The sequence below is a fragment of the Ranitomeya imitator genome, chromosome 3, assembly GCF_032444005.1.
Source record: "Ranitomeya imitator isolate aRanImi1 chromosome 3, aRanImi1.pri, whole genome shotgun sequence".
Taxonomy (NCBI): domain Eukaryota; kingdom Metazoa; phylum Chordata; class Amphibia; order Anura; family Dendrobatidae; genus Ranitomeya; species Ranitomeya imitator.
This window is the reverse complement of record NC_091284.1, coordinates 215,385,259-215,409,099: the sequence shown is the minus strand read 5'-3', so window position 1 is coordinate 215,409,099 and position 23,841 is coordinate 215,385,259. Positions and strand designations below refer to the sequence as shown.

The 23,841-nt window shown below is 43.0% G+C and overlaps 1 protein-coding gene across 1 annotated transcript in view; it reads right to left on the bottom strand.

The window, feature by feature from the left end:
* LOC138672002 (bile acid receptor-like) overlaps positions 1 to 13,135 on the bottom strand; it is a 201,299-nt gene extending 188,164 nt beyond the window's left edge. The window contains exon 1 of the mRNA XM_069760089.1: positions 13,001 to 13,135. The gene's annotated coding sequence lies outside the window, so the exon portion shown is untranslated. The remainder of the gene's footprint in view (positions 1 to 13,000) is intronic.
* Positions 13,136 to 23,841: the final 10,706 nt, after the last annotated feature.

Sequence of the window (23,841 nt, the reverse complement as noted above, 5' to 3'; positions counted from 1 at the left end):
TTGAATAAACAAAGAAAATTGTAAAAAAAATAGTATTGAATGTTCTTAGAGATACAGTTGGAAGCATAGGTTACAAGTTAAAATTGAAAGGAACACCTGGACGTGGTAAAAAGAGGAAGTTATCACCAGATGCCACCAGATTCCTTAAGAGGCACGTAGTAAAAAAACGACTTCAAAAACCTGCAGCAAGATTTGGTGAAGGCAAACATTGAGGTTTCAGTTTGCACAGTAAGGCACTTACTAAACGCCAAAGGTCTCCATGCCCAAATTGTGACCCAAAAGCACAAGAAATGTTGGCTCCAATGTGCTTAAAATATATAAATAATCCACAGAAGAACTGGTATTCTGTCCTATGGGGTGATGAAACCAAACTGTAACTTTATGGACAAATACGTGTTAGGGTATAGCTTGAACTCGATGGACTTATGTCTATCTTCATCTCTGAAGCTATAGATCACCAATATGTCTGGAGGAGGAAGAATGAAGCTCATAAGAACACCCTGCTTAAACAGAGGCATAGCGGTGGCTTGTTGGTGCTTTAGGGCTGCTTTGCAATCTCTGTCACTGCAAACCTGCAGTATGTGGAGGCCAAGATGGATTTAGTCAAACGTCAGGAAATTCTAGACGAAAACATCATGACTTCTCTGATGAAGCTGAAGCTTGGGTGTTATTGGATGTTCTAACAGCAGAATAATCTGATCCTAATCCTACCTCAAGGCCATCAAGGCTTAAGGTACCTTCACACTAAGCGACACTCCAGCGATACCGACAACGATGTCGATCGCTGCAGCGTCGCTGTTTGGTCGCTGGAGAGCTGTCACACAGACAGCTCTCCAGCGACCAACGATGCCGGTAACCAGGGTAAACATCGGGTTACTAAGCGCAGGGCCGCGCTTAGTAACCCGATGTTTACCCTGGTTACCATCGTAAAAGTAAAAAAAACAAACACTACATACTTACCTTCAGCTGTCTGTCCCCGGCGCTGTGCTTTCCTCTGCATGGACTGTGAGCACAGCGGCCGGAAAGCACGGCGGTGATGTCACCGCTCTGCTTTCCGGCTGGCCGACGCTCACAGCCAGTGCAGAGGAAAGCACAGCGCCGGGGGACAGACAGCGGAAGGTAAGTATGTAGTGTTTGTTTTTTTTACTTTTACGATGGTAACCAGGGTAAACATTGGGTTACTAAGCGCGGCCCTGCGCTTAGTAACCCGATGTTTACCCTGGTTACCAGTGAAGACATCGCTGAATCGGCGTCACACACGCCGATTCAGCGATGTCTGCAGGAAGTCCAGCGACTAAATAAAGTGCTGGACTTTCTGCAGCGACCAACGACATCACAGCAGGATCCTGATCGCTGCTGCGTGTCAAACACAACGATATCGCTAGCCAGGACGCTGCAACGTCACGGATCGCTAGCGATATCGTTGTGAAGTTGTTTAGTGTGAAGGTACCTTTAGTTTCAGAAGAACTCCTGGAAGATTCCAGAGAGGGTGTTAAAGTTACCAACCTATATAGAGTCTCCAAAATTAAATAAATCCTCTGAGCTCACAATATATAAAGCCAAGAAGAATGTTCCAATTGGGACAGTAATAGTAATATAAGTAATGTACCCAATGAAGGAAAAAAAGAGAAAAATATGGGCAAACAAATGTATAAGAATTGAATTTATAATGTACATTTATACAAATAAATATATAGTGGGAGGGAAAGGTCAGATTGAACAACAAATATCAGAAAAAGTAGATGGTAATAATGATCCATAGTTGGATTCATATACATTCGATCATCATAAACTGGGATATAGGATTTTTTCTTCCCACTTACATCAGTAATTATCAAACTTTAGCTATTCAATTCATATACATTTATTTGCCCCCATTTTATTGGGTTCATTACTTATATTACCCTTTTTGGTTACCTGCTTTAAACCTATAGAAAGTTTTGGTGTGATATGTGTAAGAATGGTTACAGCACAAAAAAAACCCAAAATATTATATATATATTAAAATATTATAAAATATTAGTGAACTAGAGGTCATTTACAATTAGATACCTCAGAAACGTTGCTAGAAGCGTGTGTCTGGCTATGTATCATGTTTGCAACCAAAGCTACTCTACTAAGTGCCAAAGATGTTTGTCATGAAGGAGTGGAATAATCCTGAGTATACAATACTCAGTAAAATTTTGGTAATAAACTTTAATTGCAATGAGAGTTGAAGAATGTGGATTATAGCTGTACATATTAAAGGGAACCTGTCACCTCCAAAATCGAAGTTGAGCTAAGCCCACCAGCATCAGGGGCTTATCTACAGCATTCTGTAATGCTGTAGATAAGCCCCCGATGTATCCTAAAAGATAAGAAAAAGAGGTTAGATTATACTCACCCAGGGGCGGTCCCACTGCGGTTCTGGTCCGATGGGCGTCGCGGTCCGGTCCGGGCCTCCCATCTTCTTACGATGACATCCTCTTCTTATCTTCACACTGCAGCTCTGGCGCAGGCGTATTTTGCCTGCCCTGTTGAGGGCAGAGCAAAGTACTGCAGTGTGCAGGCACCGGGAATGGTCAGAGAGGCCCGGCAGACAAAGTACACCTGCGCCAGAGCTGCAGCGTGAAGACATGAAGAGGACGTCATCCTATGAAGATGGGAGGCCCTGGACCGGAACGCAACGCCCATCGGACCAGAAGCGCAGTGGGACCGCCCCTAGGTGAGTATAATCTAACCTCTTTTGCTCATCTTTCAGGATACATTGGGGGCTTATCTACAGCATAATGAAATGCTGTAGATAAGCCCCTGATGTCTTTGGGCTTAGATCCCCTTCGATTTTGGGGGTGACAGGTTCCCTTTAAAAATAAAAGCAAGTATGAGGCCCTTACTCAGATCAGTGTCTTCAAGTAACTAACATTTTAAAGGCTCAGCCTCCTACTACTAGGAATTCTATTTATTATAATTATTATTATTATTATTATTTATTGTTATGGCGCCATTTATTCCATGGCGCTTTACATGTGAGGAGGGGTAAAAACAAGTACAATAATCTTAAACAATACAAGTCATAACTGGTACAGGAGGAGTGAGGACCCTGCCCGCGAAGGCTCACAATCTGCAAGGGATGGGTGAGAATACAGTAGGTGAGGATAGAGCTGGTCATGCAGCGGTTTGGTCGATCGGTGGTTACTGCAAGTTGTATTTACAGATTAATCCTAGCTGCAACTGAATTAGATTTTCTTAGACAAACCATTTTGTGATGCTAGTCACTAGTCAATGTGACGCCAGTCAGTACTCACAGACTTCCTGTAAGGCTGGATAGTCAAAAAGTCTGGGGTCAGTGCCAAGAGGGCTCGTAAAAGACAAAGGGAAATGACAAAAGTGCAGTTAGATCACAATTCAAGGTCAGAGTAACAGGAAGGTAGTGGATCAAGACAAAGGTGTAAGTCAAACGGATGATCAAGGATAAATCCAACAGAGATCAGAATACTACTCAGAGCACAGAGCAAACACACATCACTTCAGCAAAGCTGCAATTGGCAATGGCATGACCACTGCCAAAGTGCTAAATAGTCCCGTAATCACCCAGAATGGATGACACCTGGAGAAGATGGCACAGACCCAGCCAGAGAGGATGGCTGAGCTGTCAATCACAATACTCAAACATCAGCCTCAGATTGGGTGCTAGAGCTGTCACTCACAATCCTGATAGCTTAGCAAGTCCTCGATCCCATAGGGTGGCAGAGCTGTCATTCACAGCGTCCATAGGACACCATGAGTGGTGGTGGAATCCTGACACATTTAAAGTAAATTAAGCGTTATCTTGTATATTTTATAGAATCCCATGATCTGTTAAATAGTACAAGTTATGTTTCAAAGATTACTTTCTACATTCCCCTCAAAACATATATTGTCTGTGTGACAGCTCTCCAGCGACCAAACAGCGACGCTGCAGCGATCGACATTGTTGTCGTATTGCTGCAGCGTCGTTTCAGTGTGACGGTACCCTAACCCATGTGCTATCTCCCTTGTCCCTTGCAAAAGACAATGCTGACATTACAGCAGGAGATCGCAGAGGATATATTTTGTGAGGTTAAATATTGTTTAAAAACAGTCAGTGAAATATTTTACCTCACAAAATGAATCCACTGTGAGCCTCTGCTGTAATGTCAGTATTGTCTTTTGCTTCCTCCCCTGCCCAGGAGCTGTGATATGTTCTGTACACGGTCAGACTCAGACAATTTTTAAAATGAACTTTCGTTCGTGGGAAAACTCCTTTAATGTGACCGGCTTCCTCTGCCTGTAGACACATCGCACATCTGCCGCTGGGATCAGACAAATGATTCACTGCGCCTGCATAGAATTCACGCAGGCACAGTGGATCAGACCGCGCCATTTTTGTGCAGACAGATAGTGGAGGTCACATTATAACTGCCCATGTGCTCCTCCTGTACAAAGATGGAGGCGGTCAGTGAATCATCCGACTGATCCCGGAGGCGGTGTATTCGCGATGGTGTTCCACTGCTGTTACCGAGCAAGAGGCTACGTACGGCGTATACAGTGTGTGTGTGTGTGTGGTGTGGTGTGTACGAAGTATACAGTGTGTGTGTGTGGTGCGTACGGCATATACAGTGTGTGTTTGTGTGTGTGTGGTGCATACGGCATATACAGTGTGTGTGTGTGTGGTGCGATGGTGTTCTGCTGGTGGTACCGTACAAGAGGCTGGTACCACCAACAGTTTCCATATTGAGACACCCATCACTTGGGTGTCCCAATATGGCGCTCGGTGAACTTCTGCCGCTTGTAATTCTGGGATCCGGAGGACACATCTAGACGGAACAGGTTGGGAAGACATTACAAGGTAAGTATATATTAACATATTTTGTACACTTTCAGCACATCAGTTCAGACAGAGGACACAGCTTTATGGGAAAGCGGTGATGCTTAATATACAAACGCCGTGCTCCAAAAAATGTGCCAAAATTTGAAACCCAATTTTCTGACACTATGTAAGCCAACTATAGGTGGTGAGAACTCAGACAACCTCTTGATTCATCAAATTAATGTTACAGCATGAGAAATGATGATTATTTTGTGGTGTATTATAACTGTCTAGAATAAATTTGCAATGTCTAGAAAGTGTTTTTCAATACTAGGTCAATTTCCTATTCTTAAAGACGCACTCTTGTTAGTTTTTTTCATTAGCTAAACCTGTTCATCTGTTAGTGTAGTAAAGTGTTAATATAATTACACAACTCTAAACTAACATTTATACAGCTTTAGCTAATAAAAAATTATTTGAGAAAGCATCTACACGAAGTGCGCATCAGGGGGCCAGCAAGGAGACGCAGGGACTGTGCCAGTGATTATGGGTGAGCAGGACTAACTGATTCAATTACGGTACATGTTTCTGGTGTGGGTGATCCACCCATTGATCCTGCTGATTATATGGATTTATTATGAGTTTTTGTCTTACTACACCCCTGGTTATTTATGATTCTTTGCTTATCTCCTTTGCTGTACCAGTGTGTCTCTTCACTTATTTTCCTCCTTTTAGCCAATATGTATGGCTTTTACTGATTCTATTGACTTAATAAAATTTCTTACATTTTAGTCATTTTGTGGTGCTCTACGTACTCCTATCCTTTTAGTGTTTCTAATTCTATGGGAGTATTCCATCTATCTATATATATAGTGCATTAATGCATTTATTACAGGAGCGAGACCGTAGTTCTCCTTGGCCTGCAATAAAATTTTTTATTGGCTTACAGTGTAAAAGCCACGTCCAGGTCCCACAGAGCTCAGTGTGATCCAGAGTCTGAATTGCTACCAGGTGACTCCGAGGAGGAGCAGAACGGTGCTAGTAGCAGAGAAGACGGCGATTGTAGATTATATAAAAAAACACTACACTTCAATAACATTCGCACAGGTTAATAAAAAAAATAGCAGGAATGCTTCTTTAACAATAAGAAATTGACCTAATTTTTTTTTTAAACTTTCTAATATCAAAAGAGTTGAAATGAAACTGTTACAGATTAACTAAATTTGTCACTAACATTTAAACAGGTATTGAGGGACAAAAAATGTATGCAAGTACTACTTTAAAAGGAATTTGTCATCAGAATTTCATACCCCAAACTATTTATATGTGTTTCATTCAAAGACAAATCCAGGAATACCTTTACATGATTAGTCAGCTATTGAATTGATATATAAATAAATCTTCTGTCACTCCAGCTCTGTTCCCTGCCCAGTGTCACCTCCTCCTGCTTGACTCACAGCCTCTATGCTGGGTGACTTCAGGCACAGGAGCCATCAGTTAATCAAGAGGAGGCAGTGGAGAATAGAGCTGGAGTGGCAGAGGCTTCAGATCTACAGTTCATTTGCATGTCAATTCGGATGTTTACTCAGTACTAGAGTAATCAACTGGCCAGGTAAAGGTATTGCTTGACTTGTCTTTGATGAGCTACATGCATATATGAATAGTTTGGGGGGAAGGTGAAATCCTGCTGACAATTTCCTTTTAAATACCAAATGCCTAGATGATCAAAGTTTTATTTGCTAATAAAGACCTATAGAAAAATAGTTTAAAAAAAATAACATGCTCCCAATAAGTTATAAATAATCTTTAATTATGATACTCTTCTATTTAGGATCAGATTTCACTTTTTTATCCTACATTAAAATATTTTAATAGATTCAAATAATTCATCCGAAGAATGATAGCGTTGTAAATGAAATAAACATTCTGAAGTAGAGCAATATCAGAAATTGACAAGGATCCGCTAAACTAAACTCTTTGTAGATACTTAGGCCTATTGTCATTTATTATATGCAGTGATATAATGTAACGGCCCAAGTAGTAAAATAATTTTAACAACCATAAAATGGGTTCTCTGATGAATGACATTTATCAACTATCCATGGGATAGGACAAGGTCAATCATACCATTGATGCAACTTCTGCTGCATCGCAGGGCTGAACAGTTAGGCAAGCACCTAAAAGCGTGCTTATTATTAGACTGAAAAGGTCCCATGTATGGTTTTTGAACAGGAGCCAGCTTCTGTCTGTGTCCGTCCCTGGGATAAGTGGTATTTATCATCTACCTACCACCTTCAGAACCCACAGTGATCACTAGAATACATTATTCCACCAAGTGGCTGGACTACAGTGCAGCATGTGTGATTATATGGCTCTAATCAATCATGGCTTCAGTGAGGAGGTATTGGTGTAAGTAATCCGAAACATCTCAACAAAATAAAGATTACATTTAGAGTGTGTTAATACTTTAAGATTACAAAGTGCAGAGGGGATTGTTGGAATGTGCTGACTGACACAGAGGCAGAGCCATTGCTTTATTTTGCACAAAAAATGCCAAAAATCATATACTCTATTTAAAGGCCTGGAAAAAAAACATTGAGTAAAATGGGTAGTTGATCAGGGGATTGTGGACAAAGCAATTAAGAAATTATTTAAAACTTTAAAGTGACTTTCCACCCATAAGCAAAATTTATTTTTATAATTTTATATACCGTATATACTCGAGTATAAGCCGACCCGAGTATAAGCCGACCCCCCTAATTTTGCCACAAAAAAACTGGGAAAACTTATTGACTCGAGTATAAGCCTAGGGTGGGAAATGCAGCAGCTACCGGTGAATTTCAAAAATAAAAATAGATGCTCCATACCGTTCATTATGGCCCCATAGCTGTGCCATATAGTGCTCTGCACCGTTCATTATTGCCCCATAGATGTACCATAGAAAGGTGTGCCATATAGTGCTCTGCACCGTTCATTATTGCCCCATAGCTGTGACATATAGTGCTCTGCACAGTTCATTATTGCCCCATAGCTGTGCCATATAGTGCTCTGCACCATTCATTATTGCCCCATAGCTGTGACATATAGTGCTCTGCACAGTTCATTATTGCCCCATAGCTGTGCCATATAGTGCTCTGCACCGTTCATTATTGCCCCATAGCTGTGACATATAGTGCTCTGCACAGTTCATTATTGCCCCATAGCTGTGCCATATAGTGCTATGCACCGTTCATTATTGCCCCATAGATGTACCATAGAAAGGTGTGCCATATAGTGCTCTGCACCGTTCATTATTGCCTCATAGCTGTGCCATATAGTGCTCTGCACCGTTCATTATTGCCCCATAGATGCTCCATATAAACCTGTGCTCCATATACAATGCTCTGCACCGTTCATTATTGCCCCATATCTGTGCCATATAGTGCTCTGCACTGTTCATTATTGCCCCATAGCTGTGCCATATAGTGCTCTGCAAAGTTCATTATTGCCCCATAGCTGTGCCATATAGTGCTCTGCACCGTTCATTCTTGCTCCATAGTTGTGCCATATAGTGCTCTGCACCGTTCATTTTTTCCCCATAGCTGTGCCATATAGTGCTCTGCACCGTTCATTTTTGCCCCATAGATGCTCCATAGAAAGCTGTGCCATTGCTGCTGCTGCAATAATAAAAAAAAAAGCCATACTCACCTCTCTTGCTTGCAGCTCCCGGCGTCTCTCCGCACTGACTGATCAGGCAGAGGGCGGCGCGCACACTATATGCGTCATCGCGCCCTCTGACCTGAACAGTCAGTGCAAGAGGACGCGAAGACAGAGCGGTGCCCGGTGGGTGGAACGCGGACAGGTGAATATAAAATACTCACCTAGTCCCGGCGCTCCTGACGCTGCCCCTGCCTGTCACACTGTCTTCGGGTGCCGCAGCTCTTCCTGTCAGCGGTCACTGGCACCGCTCAGAGGAATGAATATGTGGCTCCACCCCTATGGGAGTGGAGTCCATATTCATTTCTCTAATGAGCGGTCCCCCGTGACCGTTGAACAGGGGAAGAGCTGCGGCCGGGACTAGGAGCGCCGGGACTAGGTGAGTATGCCTCAGCACCCTCTCCCCCTCATCCGCCGACCCTGCCGCCCACCGTGACTCGAGTATAAGCCGAGAGGGGCACTTTCAGCCCAAAAATTTGGGAGATGTGTTGGTCGCAACTGCATCTAGTGATTGGCCACAATGGTCACATGCCAGATTAGCTGAAATAGTATGTATGGAGACCATCAGGGGTCTAGAGTAGGCTTGGAAGTTGACCCTATATGACTTATTATTCATTGTTTTAGAGCATGCTGGATATTCTTTTGAAAAAAAATCAGAGTTAGACCGCATGCCTCTTAATGAATTAGGTGCATCTTAAAACTGCCATACAAGTCAAGAACTGGAGTGCATTTCTGATGTAATTTACGCCAGTAAAGTGGCATACATTTTGAATAAGTTTGCTGGATAGGGTCTTGCCATGCCCTGTCCCACTCAGCCACTGACAACTTTGTCCAGGACTGGTGTAAGACAAGGAAAAGTTGCTAAATTGAATTGTGCAAAAATTTTGCGACATATCAAGGGTTTTATGCCAGAAAATATCCTAAAATTCCTTGATGCATGGGACCCTATAATGTTGTATCTTCATAAACTTTTGACTTTGTGTATTTTACTCTGACACCATCTGTGAAGAAATAGTTATATACCTCATTAAATGGTTTTCGGTGAGTGTACTCCTAAATAAATAGCACTTGCTTAAAATTCTAACATATCCATGCACATTTCTGTGAATATGGTATGACTCAATCCATTCTTTTCTGGCACAAACCTTTTCTAATTGTGCACTACAGCATATATTTCAAAATATCACTTTTGGATAAATTCCTTTTATTTGTGGCCTCCACAGACCAGACGAGGTCACTCGTTACAGATACAGGTATCTTTTGAAAGAGTTACTTTCTTGTTTGGGCGGTAAAGTTATAGAACATGCTTCCTTTCGATCTTGTAGTAGCTGAGAGGATGAAAAGCTTTGAAGTCTTCTTTGAAAATATACATGTGATCCTGAGATCTATCTTGCTGCCAAAAGAGCAGGCCAGGATGAAATTTCTTAACTGTAAAAATGTTCTTTACCTTTCAAAACTGCATCTTTGGCCGGTAAGTTAAGAAGACTGAACTATACGTAGATCTTTTTTTCAAGCCACTATATCTCTCCAGCCTTTAATAGCTTGCGTGTATATATCATCTTCTCACCACAAGACTCCTCCATTATGTTTCTAGCTTAACCATGTTGGATCTCAAACTTGTATTACATTTTTCCTAAGCATCAAGCCTAAGTCCTACATGACGGTATTTTGCGTTCTGTTTCTATGAGGTACATGACAACTTTATTGTACTCAACATGCTTTCGATTTCATAGAGTTTTTTTTTACGTCAGATTCTGTACAAATCCTATGTATGGAAGTGTTCACCCTTAGACTTATGTGGTGCCGCACATATGCCCGCAACCTAAAACCTATTCCAAACAATAACTTTTAGGACAAGTTATATATTCTGACATATATGAAAGTGTGGTTGGTGATAATCTGGATACTGGCATCCTCACAGTTTCCTTTAAAATCTTCATACTATGGCGTTCAATGGATGAGTGTCATATTATAAATTAATATTACTTGTATCATTTTTTTTTCTATCATAATTCCTGTTTCTGATGGATCTCAACTAATAATTACACTCAAAATATGTATTTATCTACTAAATGTTACTCCATTTTTGTGTATAAAAATAAATAATAAATAAAAATAAGTGTTAGGCTATGTTCACACGTTGCATTTTTTCCTGCAGGCAAAACCCGCTCTCTTGGCAGTAAAGAAGCTGATTACAAAAAGCAGGTTTTGCTGCTTTTTTGCTGCATTTTTGTTGTGCATGCTGATAAAGTTTATTGCCCCCCCAATAAATCATAATGCAACTTTTGGCACCAAAAACGCAGCAAAACCTGAAACCTGCTTTTTTTATTCCTGCTTTTTTTGCACTTACCCATTGTTTTCTATGGGTGAAAAAATGCGGAAAAACGCAGCAGTTTTCCAAATCAGTCAGGAAAAAAACAATGTGTGTGCATGAGATTTCTTAAATCTCATAGCTTTTGCTGGTACTGTAAAATGCTTAAGGTTTGCATAAAAAAAGCAGCCAAAAAACACAGCAAGAATGTAACGTGTGAACATAGCCTTAGCTTAAGCTATTTCATATTCTCATAAACCAACCTGGTATAGGATATGAATATTTGATGGCCAAGTTTGCTGAGTAGTTAAGTTAACCAAATAATTTGTGAACTAAAGTATTTGTTCTTCAATTCAATTAATTGTTGAAATAAAAAATTGAAAGTACCTTTGATTTTAAATTTTCACCTTTTACACTATACTCTGAAAAATTAATATTTCTGTGTAAAGTTCAACCAAATTATTTTTGTGTTGTTTAGATTTGAAAGAAGCCATGGAAAACAGGGAAGTGCTTCTACAATTGACTTTCAGCGTTTCCAAGGGTCAAACACGACTGAAAATATAGGTTCACCAGTTTTGGTTTTGGGAGGGGGAGTGGATAAAATAAATTAAAAAAACAAACAAAAAAACTGAAAGCAGATAATTTACTTTCCTCAACCATCTATAATAACCTAAAAATACTTTTTAACGCACAACAAAAATATAAAAACCACAATCAAAACTGGGCATCAAGCAGAATGACTATGTATTCTACATGCAAGATCCTGGCCCAGATGTCAAGTCTCTATGCCTTACTATATGACATTAAATGCATTCCAGCAGCAGTTGTGCAGTATGTAAGGGCTTTGAAAAAAATCTATATATTTCACTTTAAACAGTTCCTTTTCGGGAGCAATAAATTCTTTGTATAGGATAACGTCATGCCTAAGTTTAAGCAACTGAATGTTCTCACTATTTGTTAAGTTCCTTGACAGTAAATACGCCATCACACTAATCCTCCTATTAATGAATACTTTATTCCATTTCCTTGGCATTCCAAACATATAGAACATTGAGTACTAATAATGGTTCACAAATCAAACCTAATGGTAGATTCACACAGTTTTTGATGCCAAACCCAGGATTTATACTGTACTATGTACATCCACTCCTATATTCAGCATTTACCTGCATCAAATGCCAAATGTGGAAACCAAGTCATTTCAATTTAACTCATATATTTAGTGATGGAAAAAGTGGCAGAAAAATATATTTCAAGAAACTTAAGATTTTAAATATAAACAAGATGAATTTACGAAGTAAATTTATATGCGTTACATCATGGAACAATATTTAGGATCTCTAAGAATAAGGCTTTACAGGCCTACAATGACGTTAGCAAATTTCAGGGCACACAAGACACCAATTATATAAAATAATTGAACCATAAATACAAAATGTCTTATATACTATAATATTCAATTATAAGGTTTTGTTCAGGTATCCTTTTAATTTATATACTAGTATGTGTACTCTTAAGTAGGTGCCTCGAACGGAAGCCATACATTGCCATAGGAATCCAATGTAGAAAACAGAAGTTTGCACATTTACTACATACAATTGTAAGGGACATATCAGCGCTGTTGACCACTCCATTACAAACAACAGAATCCAGTAAGAGAAAATATGCAACAAATGTCTATAATTTTTTTTGCAATGGATTTCAAAAGTGATGTATGCTACAGTATACTCCAGTACTTATAAGTCTGAACTCGACTTATTTAGAAGCCCAATGTAGATTTTTGCTGATTGGCCACTGTGGGTGTATATATATATATATATATATATATATATATATATATATATATATATATATATATATATATATATATATGCATTTACTTACATTTAATACTGTAGTGCAAAGTGCAGTAAATTAAGTCCTACTATTACGTAAAGTAATGTATGAATTACTTTATATATTGTAAAACTAGTTTATGTAGGCAAATTGCATATTAATTGCGTAAGAGGAAATAAAGTACATAAATAAAAATAAATTGTAACTGAAATTAAATTTTTGTAAAAACTAAATCTCAAACATAAATAAAAAGTTTTTAAAAGTTTTTAGTTTAAAATGAAAAGAGTAACCAAGTAAACTTAGATATATTTTATGTAAGTTGTAATTGGTAGAGCGAGCACTGTACTCACATACAGCTTGGATGAGCCCTGGTATCTCCAGATGTAGGCACCACTGCACGTTTGGAAGTCTAATTAAGCCTGATGTCTTTCTGGTGGCTATTTATCAGTCTCTGTGCATATACTCAGGCTCCAGACCTCGGCAGAGCCCACAGCTTCATCAGCCCTCTCTATAATCTCACACACCAACTTCCCACACAGCCCTCCCTCAGGGTCACTGCAAGGGCAGCGAAACAGACATAAATCAAATAATAAGTGGATGGTTGGGGACAGAAGCTACAGGGACGCAAGCGTCACACATTCCCATAGTCCCTTTGCTAAGAATGAAGAAATAGTTATGCTCTTTTACCCAATTATTGCAAAACGTCAACCCACATGCTAAAGGAATGAATATATTATGGAGGGATAATGGTTAAAGGTAATGGCTTTGGGTCTAGTCAACTGTATAGGTAAAAGTATGCAACCACTTCATACAGATCTACAAGTATAAGCTGCCTTAAGCAAAAAAAAAATCACTTTTTGGGTGTTTGCTTGCATATATATATATATATTTATATATACTGTAGAATGTAAGCCCGCAGGGTCCTCTTCCCTCTGTATCAGTCTGTCATTGTTAGTTTTATTTGTATTTTGATGTAACCCCTTCTCATGTACAGCACCATGGAATTAGTGGTGCTATATAAATAAATAATAATATTTATATATTTACTATATACAAACAGATGGTTCAATGTTAAGTTGGTATAAATCTATTTATTGTTCATCTAAAGCCCTCTTTACATGCTTTTATACAAGTTTTTCAAACCACCAATGAGCAATCATTATAGTTCTCTCTGACAGCAGGAAATAGTTTCTCTACAGCCCTGTAGGGGGCGCTACTATTTGTTGTTGAAAGCACTTATGCAAGATGGCTACTTATATCAGGGTTTCCTCCACCTCCTACACCAGTTCCTCATTTGGTATCTCAGAGCATGTCATCCACATCAACCAGAAGCTGGAAGCTCTACATCACTGACTCAGTGAAGCGGCAACAGGCTCTACGGAACTATTTTGTCCAGGAGACACGGACGCAGAGTTATTGAATGGTATAACAGACCAGACTGATCATTGGCTCTAGCCGCTCAACCTACAACTAGGCATGGTAGTGTTTGATAATAGTCGTATCCTGGCGGCGGATGTGAAGCTTGGCAAGCTCACACATGTACCATGCTTGGCCCATGTGCTAAACTTTGTATTTCAGCGGTTTCTGAAAACCTACCTAGATTTGCCAAAGCTTTTGCTTAAAGTACGCAGCATCAGCACCCATTTCCACAAGTCAGGTACAGCTGCCACCACTCTGGCTGTGCTACAGCAGCACATGCAAGTGCCAGCTCACTGACTGGTGTTTGACGTCATCACACACTGGAACACCACACTGCACATGCTGGCAAGGTTTTGGGAGCAGCAGAAGTCAGTTATCAATTACCAGCTCCAACACGGCCATCGGTATTCTGGGTAGCCTCTGCACATAACAACTGAAAAGTGGCCATGGATGTCTGACATTTCTGCGATTCACCAAGACTTTGAGGACTGCACAAAGATGGTGAGCGGCAACGTCACCATAATCAGCGCAATGGTACTGCTGCTGTGCCTATTTAAACAGTCACTGCACACAATTAAAGCTGAAGCTTTGTATGCATACCAGGTGGAGATGGAGGAAGACATAAAACAGGTAGATACTATCCAGCCCAGCGTCATCTCATCTTCTCAGCAGAGATTGGGTAACAATAAGGCGGTGGAGGCTGAGGAGGAGGAACAGAAGCTGGTGGCTAGCGCAACAGAAGCTGGTACCCACACAATGTTTTTCCCATCTCTCCTGGATGGGCTAAAGAGGGGAATATGGAGGAAGAGATGGAGGAGGACATTGGGAGTAGTTATCATGGTGGAGACTGGGAAGTGTTGGCTGTAGAGAACTTGGCACATATGGCTGACTTTATGTACCTCTGTCTTTCCTGTGACCCTCGCGTTACGTTCATATTGGCCAAAAAAGTGTACTGGTTGTACTCCCTGCTAGACCCATGCTACATGGAAAACTTTGCATCTTGCCTTCTATACCAGAAGACCATTGTGGAATATATATTTAAAAAACTCCCATCAGACAACCCTAGTGGCAGGGGTCAAGCTTCCTTGCCCTATCAAGGAGGACAGGCGAGGGAGACACACACCAGTTACAGCTGAGGCAGGAGTACAGTGTCAAAGGCCTGGACCAATTTCATGACACCCTCCCAGCATCCATGCTCTGATGACTGGGTATTTTTGACAAGGAGAGAAAAGTTTTTAAAAATGGTCAAAGCAATACCTGGCCGACAAAACCAGCATATTCCCTAATTCCTGTGTGACCAACAAATATTGGGTCTCAAAGCTGGACAACTGGCATGAGCTGTACCTCTTTGTCTTAGAGGTGCTGTGCTGCCTTGCTGCTAACATTTTGCTTGAGCAGGTTTTTAGTGCCTCTGGGGGGGGTGATAACAGACAAGTGCTTTCGGCTATCAACAAAAAATGCTGACAGGCTCACTTTGATAAAAATGAACAAAGCCTAGATTAGTCCTGACTTTTCCACACCACGAAATGACAGCAGAATATAAAGTTTTTAATCTTCAATATTTGAATGGCACACACCATTTGCTACCCTCAAGGGTCTATGGATGACTTTATTACCCTCTATATAATTTTTCCCTGACTTTGCACTTTGTGCAAAGCCTTTATGAGTGTAGGAGTTGTCATGGAGTCACTGGTAAAGTACTGGAGGGGAGATATGTGTCACTTTGCTTAATGGCATCAGTGATATAAAGCCAGAGTATTTTCCTCCAGCACTCTACCTGCAGAGCCAACATTGCCATGTCTGACAGGACCAGTGTGATGTCACAGTGATGTGATCAGTCACATGGGTGAGGAATCACATGGGCTGGGCTTAAATGGCTGAACTCCAGGGGCAGTCTGGGTTGTTGAGTGCCTGGAGAGGAAGACTCCAGGACAATGTTTGTGCACGTGGTGCCTGTTAAAGGACATTGCTAACCCTGAGTTGGCTGACCGCCACTGATGCAAGGACTGCATGTAGTGCTACCATTTTGATTTGTTTTGCTATTTTGCCCAGAGGGTCATGTTTATTTTGTGCTTAAAACTTGGTTTATGCTGTAACTAATAAGCCAAGTGCATCCTTAAAGATGCACTGTTCCTGTGACTACCTCCATGTGTAGTGGTGTTAGAAGTGCGGGCAGCGTTTGCCAAGTGTGATGGTCACAAGCCAGCATACATGTCAGGCAAGATGGAGGACCTGCTCAAACATCTGCTACAGGCGCAGCAGCAACAGCAACTATAACACCAACAACAATTACAGCAGCTACAGATGGCGCAACAGGAGACCAGTAAGTTGTGTATACAGCAGATGCAGTGGCAGCACCAGCAACACCAGCAGCAGATTGACTTTCTGGCAGAGGCAGTTCGTGGAAGGCTGGCAGCCCCTTCCCCAAGTCCAGGTGACGACACGTATGTCCGGAAATTGGTAAGATGATCTATGCAAAAAATGACCATGGGTGATGATGTGGAGGCATTTTAAACTGTGTTTGAGCGGGTAGTGGAGGAGAAGCTACCACCAGACCAGTAGGCAGAGGTGCTGGCCCCCTACTTGACTCTACTTGACTGGTAAGCCACTGAAGGCCCATTATAATTTGGCATTACAGGATGCGCAGGAATATGGGAAGTTAAAAGTTGAAATTTTGACATGTGCAGAAGTGACTATGTCAGTGAGAGGCTGAGCACAAAGGATTCACCACTGGGCATATTATGGGGACAAACTGCCTCGATCCCAAATATTTGATCTGCTGCATCTTGTGCAAAAGTGGTTGCTGCCGGAATCCTCCATTCCAGCCCAGATGGTCGAGCGGATTGTCATGGACAGATTTGTGCACTCCCTTCCTAGACCTGTGCAGACTTGTATTGCTCAGGAAGATCCCCGAATTGTGGACGAACTGGTGGGCCTAGTGGATTGGTTGAGAAGTGCCTAAGAAAGCCAGGGGGTGGTGCATCCCCATTCTGGAGTACCGAGAGGCAACCTGAGCCCAAAAAGAGGGGTAGTAGAACCACCACTTGGGGAAGTCCTAGGGTTGTCAAATGCCATGGCTAAAGATTTGCTTTGCTGGAGATGCCGTGGTCCAGGATACATAGCCGCCTGTTGACCCTTGTCCTCCGAAGAGATGGACTGCAGCCTAGGGAGGCGCTGCTCCTACTATGCCTATCCCGCTGCAGTGTGGACTATCAGCCCAGTGAGGGACCTTAGGTGTGTTCCGTGATAATAAACAGAGTGCTGGTGTCAGGACTCTTGGACTCAGGGAATTTGGAGACCCGGCTAAGGGCCACAGTCCCCCAGCAGTTAATCCCTGGGAAACATGGGAGTCCGCTGTATCCACACAGACTCAAAGACTATCTAGTTGCCAGAGGGACTATGAAAACTAACTGTGGGGTTGAATCGTATGAGTACGGGGTGGTTAAGGACTTGCTACACCCAATGATAATAGGGTGGGACTTTAGCCTGTTCTGGTAACTATGGGGGAAGACAGAGATACCAAGTGTCTCAGACAGAAGCCAGCTCAACCCTGATGAAACTCCATCGCAGATGGAGGTGGACGAGTTTCCCTGGTGTGTCCTGGCTGTTGACGAGGATGAAACGGTGACCAGTGAGACCGAGATTCTTGAAGTGAGGGTTTCTGGTGAAAATTTGGGGACTGCTTAAATGCGGGATCTTACCCTAAAAGAGGCATTGGAAAATGTGACTGTCATAAATGAGGTTGCCCAAGAGCTGAGGCTGACACCAGGTTTCCACATTTTGCTTAAAATGGAGAGCTGCTATATCAAGTCACTAAACTGAGAGAGGAAGTGGTAGGCCAGTGTCACACTTGCAAGTGCAATGCGAGAAACTCATGCGATGTGAAGTTAAACCCCACTGGAGCATCATTGAGCATGTAGCCTAAATGCAGGACCGGATTGCAAGGGTGATGTGTTGTGAATTCTGCTTTTGGGCTCCCTCCGGTGGTTGTAGGTGGTAATGCAGTTGTCTCTGGGCTGCAGTCCTGGACAGGTGTATCTGCTGATTGCAGTTCTGACTGGGGTATTTAGGTTTGCAGGACTCATTAGTCCTTGCCAGTTGTCAATGGCCACTCTAAGCTGAATGTGCTTACCCTCGTCAAATCGCTTTTTTGCTACAATCGCGCTAACGCATGGTACCATTGCGTTGACATGCGTTAGCAATAGAGGTCTGTGCACAGCGAATGCGTCCGTTCGCAGTGCGTTAGACCTAACGTCCCCGAAAACGCGGTAAACGGCATTCAAAGGTGAGTCACAAAGTAACGCATCATCGCTTACGCATGCCAATTTTGACATGCGTTAGGATGTGTTACAATAATGTAAGTCTATGGGTGCGTTAACGGATCAGTTACATTGCATTAGTGTCGCTAAGTAACGGATCCGTTAAACGGTCGCCCTAACGCAATGTGAACCTAGCCTAACAGACCTACTTCACCATTTGACAAGGTACTGAAGCTTCCATTTTGGGAAATAGTAGTTGCTGAGCAGCTTTATCTTTAGCATCTGTACTGATATTGGTGGTATCAGTTCGACATTCGGTAGGCAAAACAGCAGAAGGAAATCCCAAAGTGTTGTGTGCTGGACTGCAGATAGAAGACCCCATAGATCTTGCAGCAGGACTAGAAATAGTGGACCTATTATTGACAATGGAAGGACTTGAGAGAGAGCATCTTGTGTTTATATTCCCAGGACTAGATACGTTGGGCCTCACTACAATATTTAATGGACTTGACACTGGGGATTTTAAACACAAGATGCTCTCTCTCGAGTCCTTCCAATGTCAATAATAGGTCCACTATTTCTAGTCCTGCTGCAAACTCTATGGGGTCTTCTATCTGCAGTCCAGCACACAACACTTTGGGATTTCCTTCTGCTGTTTTGCCTACCAAATGTCGAACTGATACCACCAATATCAGTACAGATGCTAAAGATAAAGCTGCTCAGCAACTACTATTTCCCAAAATGGAAGCTTCAGTACCTTGTCAAATGGTGAAGTAGGTCTGTTAGGCTAGGTTCACATTGCGTTAGGGCGATCCGTTTAACGGATCCGTTACTTAGCGACACTAACGCAATCTAACTGATCCGTTAACACACCCATAGACTTACATTATTGTAACACATCCAAACGCATGTCAAAATCGGCATGCGTATGGCAGGGGAAAAAGCCTAGGATCAAACAACAGATCATGTTTATTCACCGAAAAAAAGGAGGATTCTCCTTACCTAATTTCATAAATTATTTTAAAACGGCCCAGATTGCCCAGCTAACCAGAATATGCTCAACTGTAGATAAACCTAGGTGGGTCCAACTGGAGTCATTTCTATTGAAACCTTACTCTCTGATGGGCCTGCTGTGGACTGAAGCTAAGCTCCCTAAACATATCGCTAATATCTCGCCTTTTGCGGCTCAGTCTCTGCTCCTCTGGAGGAAGGAGAGGTTTAGGAATGAGCTGCAAACCAAGAACACGCCACTAAATTCATTATTTTGCAACCCAGTCTTCCCCCCGGGTCTTGACCCCCAACCCTTTTCCTGGTGGATTCTGAGAGGAATAACTACAATAAAATATCTCTGCTCCCCGTTAAACATAGTCCTATCTAAACAGGAGTTCATTCAAAAGTATGACCCGCCAGTTCGAGAAGCATTCCGTATTAACCAAATCTTTGATTTTGTTAGAAAGTGTGTACCGGGTGGGAGGCCTTTCCGAATCACTGGATTTGAGCAAAAATGTTCAAGTGATCCACTGGGCGGGGGGGGGGGGGGAGTAATCTCTTATTTATACTCTTCCTTTCCTAATATACAGGAGGAAAAAAAGCTTAGATTTATGCAACAGTGGGAGGAGGATCTGGGGTTTGACATCTCGCTGAGGGAATGGCAGGGCTGTTGTAACGCCTTATCAAGAGGCTCCCACCAGGTATCTCTAGTTGAGTCTTCCCTCAGAGTTCTACATAGAACATACCTGGTCCCTACGAGGCTGCATGCCATATATCCTCAGGTTTCTGACAAATGTTTTAGAGGCTGTGACGCACCTGGAGATATGGGTCACATATGGTGGACCTGCCCGGTGGTGTCTGATCTATGGCAGGAGGTAAAGCTCTTGGTGGATAGGATGTATGGAAAAGAGACACCAATGAACCCATTGACCTTCCTCCTAGGATTAAAACCGCTGGGTTTATCCAAAAATTTACACAGACTGGTGGTCCTGTTGGGAATGGCGACCAAAATACATATAGCGTCAAAATGGAGGTCTCCTTCGCTCTCAATATCTCTTGTCAAAGATAGAATGAACACTATCATGATATATGAGCGCATCCAAGCGACGAGAACCGATAACTGGAATTCCTTTTTTCAAATCTGGTCACCATGGCTGGAACTACATCCGGATGATCAAATGAAGTTGGCTCTCACCCTTTCTCTATGAGGCGTTGACTCCTTTCTTCCTCTTTGGTGGACTGAGGGTACCTGATCTGGCTGGTGTTGAGGTCCGTCTGATACTTGTTGATACGAGAGAAATTTTTTGTAATATCGTAGAGTGGTTTTATATTGTTCATGATCTTGAGCATAACCCCTTTTGTTTCTGTCTTGTCTTTGTCTCGTCTTAAATTAATCAACATTTATAACCCCTTCATATAATACCATGTTATTGTTGATATTTATGTGATTTATGTTCATTCAATACTCCTATGTTGGGAGATCTTTGTGATATCTTTCAAATAAAAAATTATTGAAACAAAAAAAAAAAAACGGCATGCATAAGCAATGATGCGTTACTTTGTGACTCACCCTCGAACGCGGTTTACCGCGTTTTCGGGGACGTTAGGTCTAACGCACTGCGAACGGATGCATTCGCTGTGCACAGACCTCTATTGCTAACGCATGCCAACGCAATGGTACCATGCGTTAGCGCGATTGTAGCAAAAAAGCGATTTGACTGGGGTAAGCACATTCAGCTTAGAGTGGCCATTGACAATTGGCAAGGACTAATGAGTCCTGCAAACCTAAATACCCCAGTCAGAACTGCAATCAGCAGATACACCTGTCCAGGACTGCAGCCCAGAGACAACTGCATTACCACCTACAACCACCGGAGGGAGCCCAAAAGCAGAATTCACAACAGTGATGCCGAATGTGAAGGAGAGGCTCCTGCAAGCACAAGTAGCCAAGGTGAGGAGCTGCAAGGCTAAGACAATTTAGCCCTGGAGACTGGGTGTTGGTATTGTTCCCCACTGTGGAAAGTAAATGCCCGGCCAAGTGGTAAGGGCCATATGAGGTGGTCAAAAAATTGAGTGACATCAACTATAAGGTCCACCAACCAGGGAGAAGAAAGCCGTGCTAAGTGTACAACATCAATATGCTCAAACTGTGGCAAGACCGGGAACCGAGGGAGGCTGTGAACCTTGGAATCTGTCCTGAAGCCAGGGTCTCGGATGTCACAGTGGCACAGACACTGAAGCCGACGCAAAAACAACAGTGCCATGAGTTGCTTCAGTGGAACCGGGACCTGTTTACCGAGCTACCAGGTTATACACAGGTTGTGGAGCATGAGATCCTGACTGAAGCATATGTGAGGGCAGGGCCGGCTCCAGGTTTTCAAGGGCCCCGGGCGAAAGAGTCTCAGTGGGCCCCCCCCTTTAACACATACCCCGATTTATGATGCACAGATACGGCAGAGAAATGTATAGTACAATGCCAGATTTCACTTCTTACATGAGTGACAGCTATTGTAAATTCTGCAGTGTATATATACAGGAGGAAAGGTGCTGTGCAGTGTATATATACAGGAGAGATGCTGTGCAGTGTATATATACAGGAGGAAAGGTGCTGTGCAGTGTATATATACAGGAGAGGTGCTTTTCTGTTTGAGTTTTTCTATGAAACAAAGACTTTTCTACATAAACAACGTTGTTTGGTTTTGCGGCCCTAACAGATCTGTGCTACAAAGTAACAGGCGGCTCGGCATCAATGAGGGACCTGATGCTGAATCCTTTCCACAAACCCTAATGACCCAATTAGTGCCCTGTCATTAGAAGCTCATTAAACGCCTCCCTGTCCCGGGCAGTCATGTACAGTATGGGGGGATCCTGCAGCCCACCCCCTGACTGCTCCATACCATACACTGCCCTCTGTCTCGCTCACTATTATCCTGTGCATTTCTCCGTCATCGTTACCCCATGTTACACTTGTCACCCCCCACTACAGAGTAGCAGGGCAGCCAATGTCACAGGTCACCCCCTCCCGGACCCTAACGGCAGCAGGAAATGTCTGCTCCTCTATTGGGTTGGAACCTGATTTAATCAAGGAATAATGTGGATTTGTTGCCGGTGGCTGCAGGGGAAGGGTTAAGTGATGCCATGTCCTTGGTGGGAGCAGTGGCAGCTGCTGGGACCTGGACAGACACAACCAATGTTGCTGTGACTGCACAGTGTGATGTGGAGGAGAGAAGCTGAGACGCAGAAATCACCCACATGCCAGCACTGGGCAGAGTCCCTCCAGTCACCAGCCTGGGGCCACAGGGCCCCAACATACAGCCCACAGCTCAGTTTTATCCATGGCAGCAGCTCCCCTTCCTCCTGGCATCTGGTTAACCCCATTTATGCGGGTCGGATTGTTATCTTTAAGGTTTAGCAATAACCTTCATACAGATGGGAAGGGGTTAAGCTTCTTCCTATCCCACTGGTGCAGGTTTGGTGCAGCATGCATGTGTTCTGGGTGAGCTGGGTGGCTACAGGCTGCACCCCACCAGCTGCTCCTCCAGACATCACCCACATTTTTAGGCAGCGGAGACAGACAGCAGCAGACTGAGCCACAACTGCAACCACTGCTGGATACCATAACACTCACTCAGTCACTGGTAGGACAGAGCTCCTCCGGAATCTGCCTGATAAACTTCAGCACTGTCTGCAGCCATCCACATCCAGGGGGAGAGCAGAGAACGTGCTCTCTCCGCCCACAAACAATGTCACACTGGCTGCCTTCTCTTAACCCCTATGTGTGCCTGCCTGGCTGCACTGACTAAGTGAGAAGATGCTTGTGTCAGAGCTGGCACATAGGGGTTAAGAGAAGGCAGCCAGCAGTGACTTTGTGGGCGGAGAGAGCATGTTATCTCCTGCTCTGCTCTCCCAGCTGTATCTATGACAAGTGGGCCCCCCTCTCTCCCCAGGGCCCCGGCATTTGCCCGGAGTGCCTGGTGCTGACGCCGGCCCTGTGTGAGGGTGAATCAATAGCAGTATCAGATTCCTGATGCCCGCCGCAAAGTGATCTCCAAGGAGATGAGGAGAATGATGAGCCTGGGCATCATTGAGGAGTGGAGAGCGGTAGGTCCAGCCGTATTGTTCATGTGCCGAAGCTGGATGGAGAGTGGCGCTTCTGCAACGATTATAGAACGCTCAATGAGGTATCCAAGTTTGATGCATATCCAATGTCCCAAGTTGATGAGCTCATTGAGAAGCTACGGTCAGCCAGATATATCACCACCCTGGACCTAATGAAAGGGTACTGGCAAATTCTCCTGTCTCCTGGTGCCAAGGAGATGACGGCCTTCTCTACACCTGGCGGCTGCTTTCAGTATACCCGAATGCCGTTCAAACCACAAGGAGCCACAACTACCTTCCACTATGGACCGGATACTGGTCCCTCACAAGTACGCTGCCGCTTACTTGGATGACATCGTAATCTTCAGCCCGGATTTGGGAAGTCACCTGCAGAAAGTTCAGGCGGTACTGCATGCCCTAAGGAA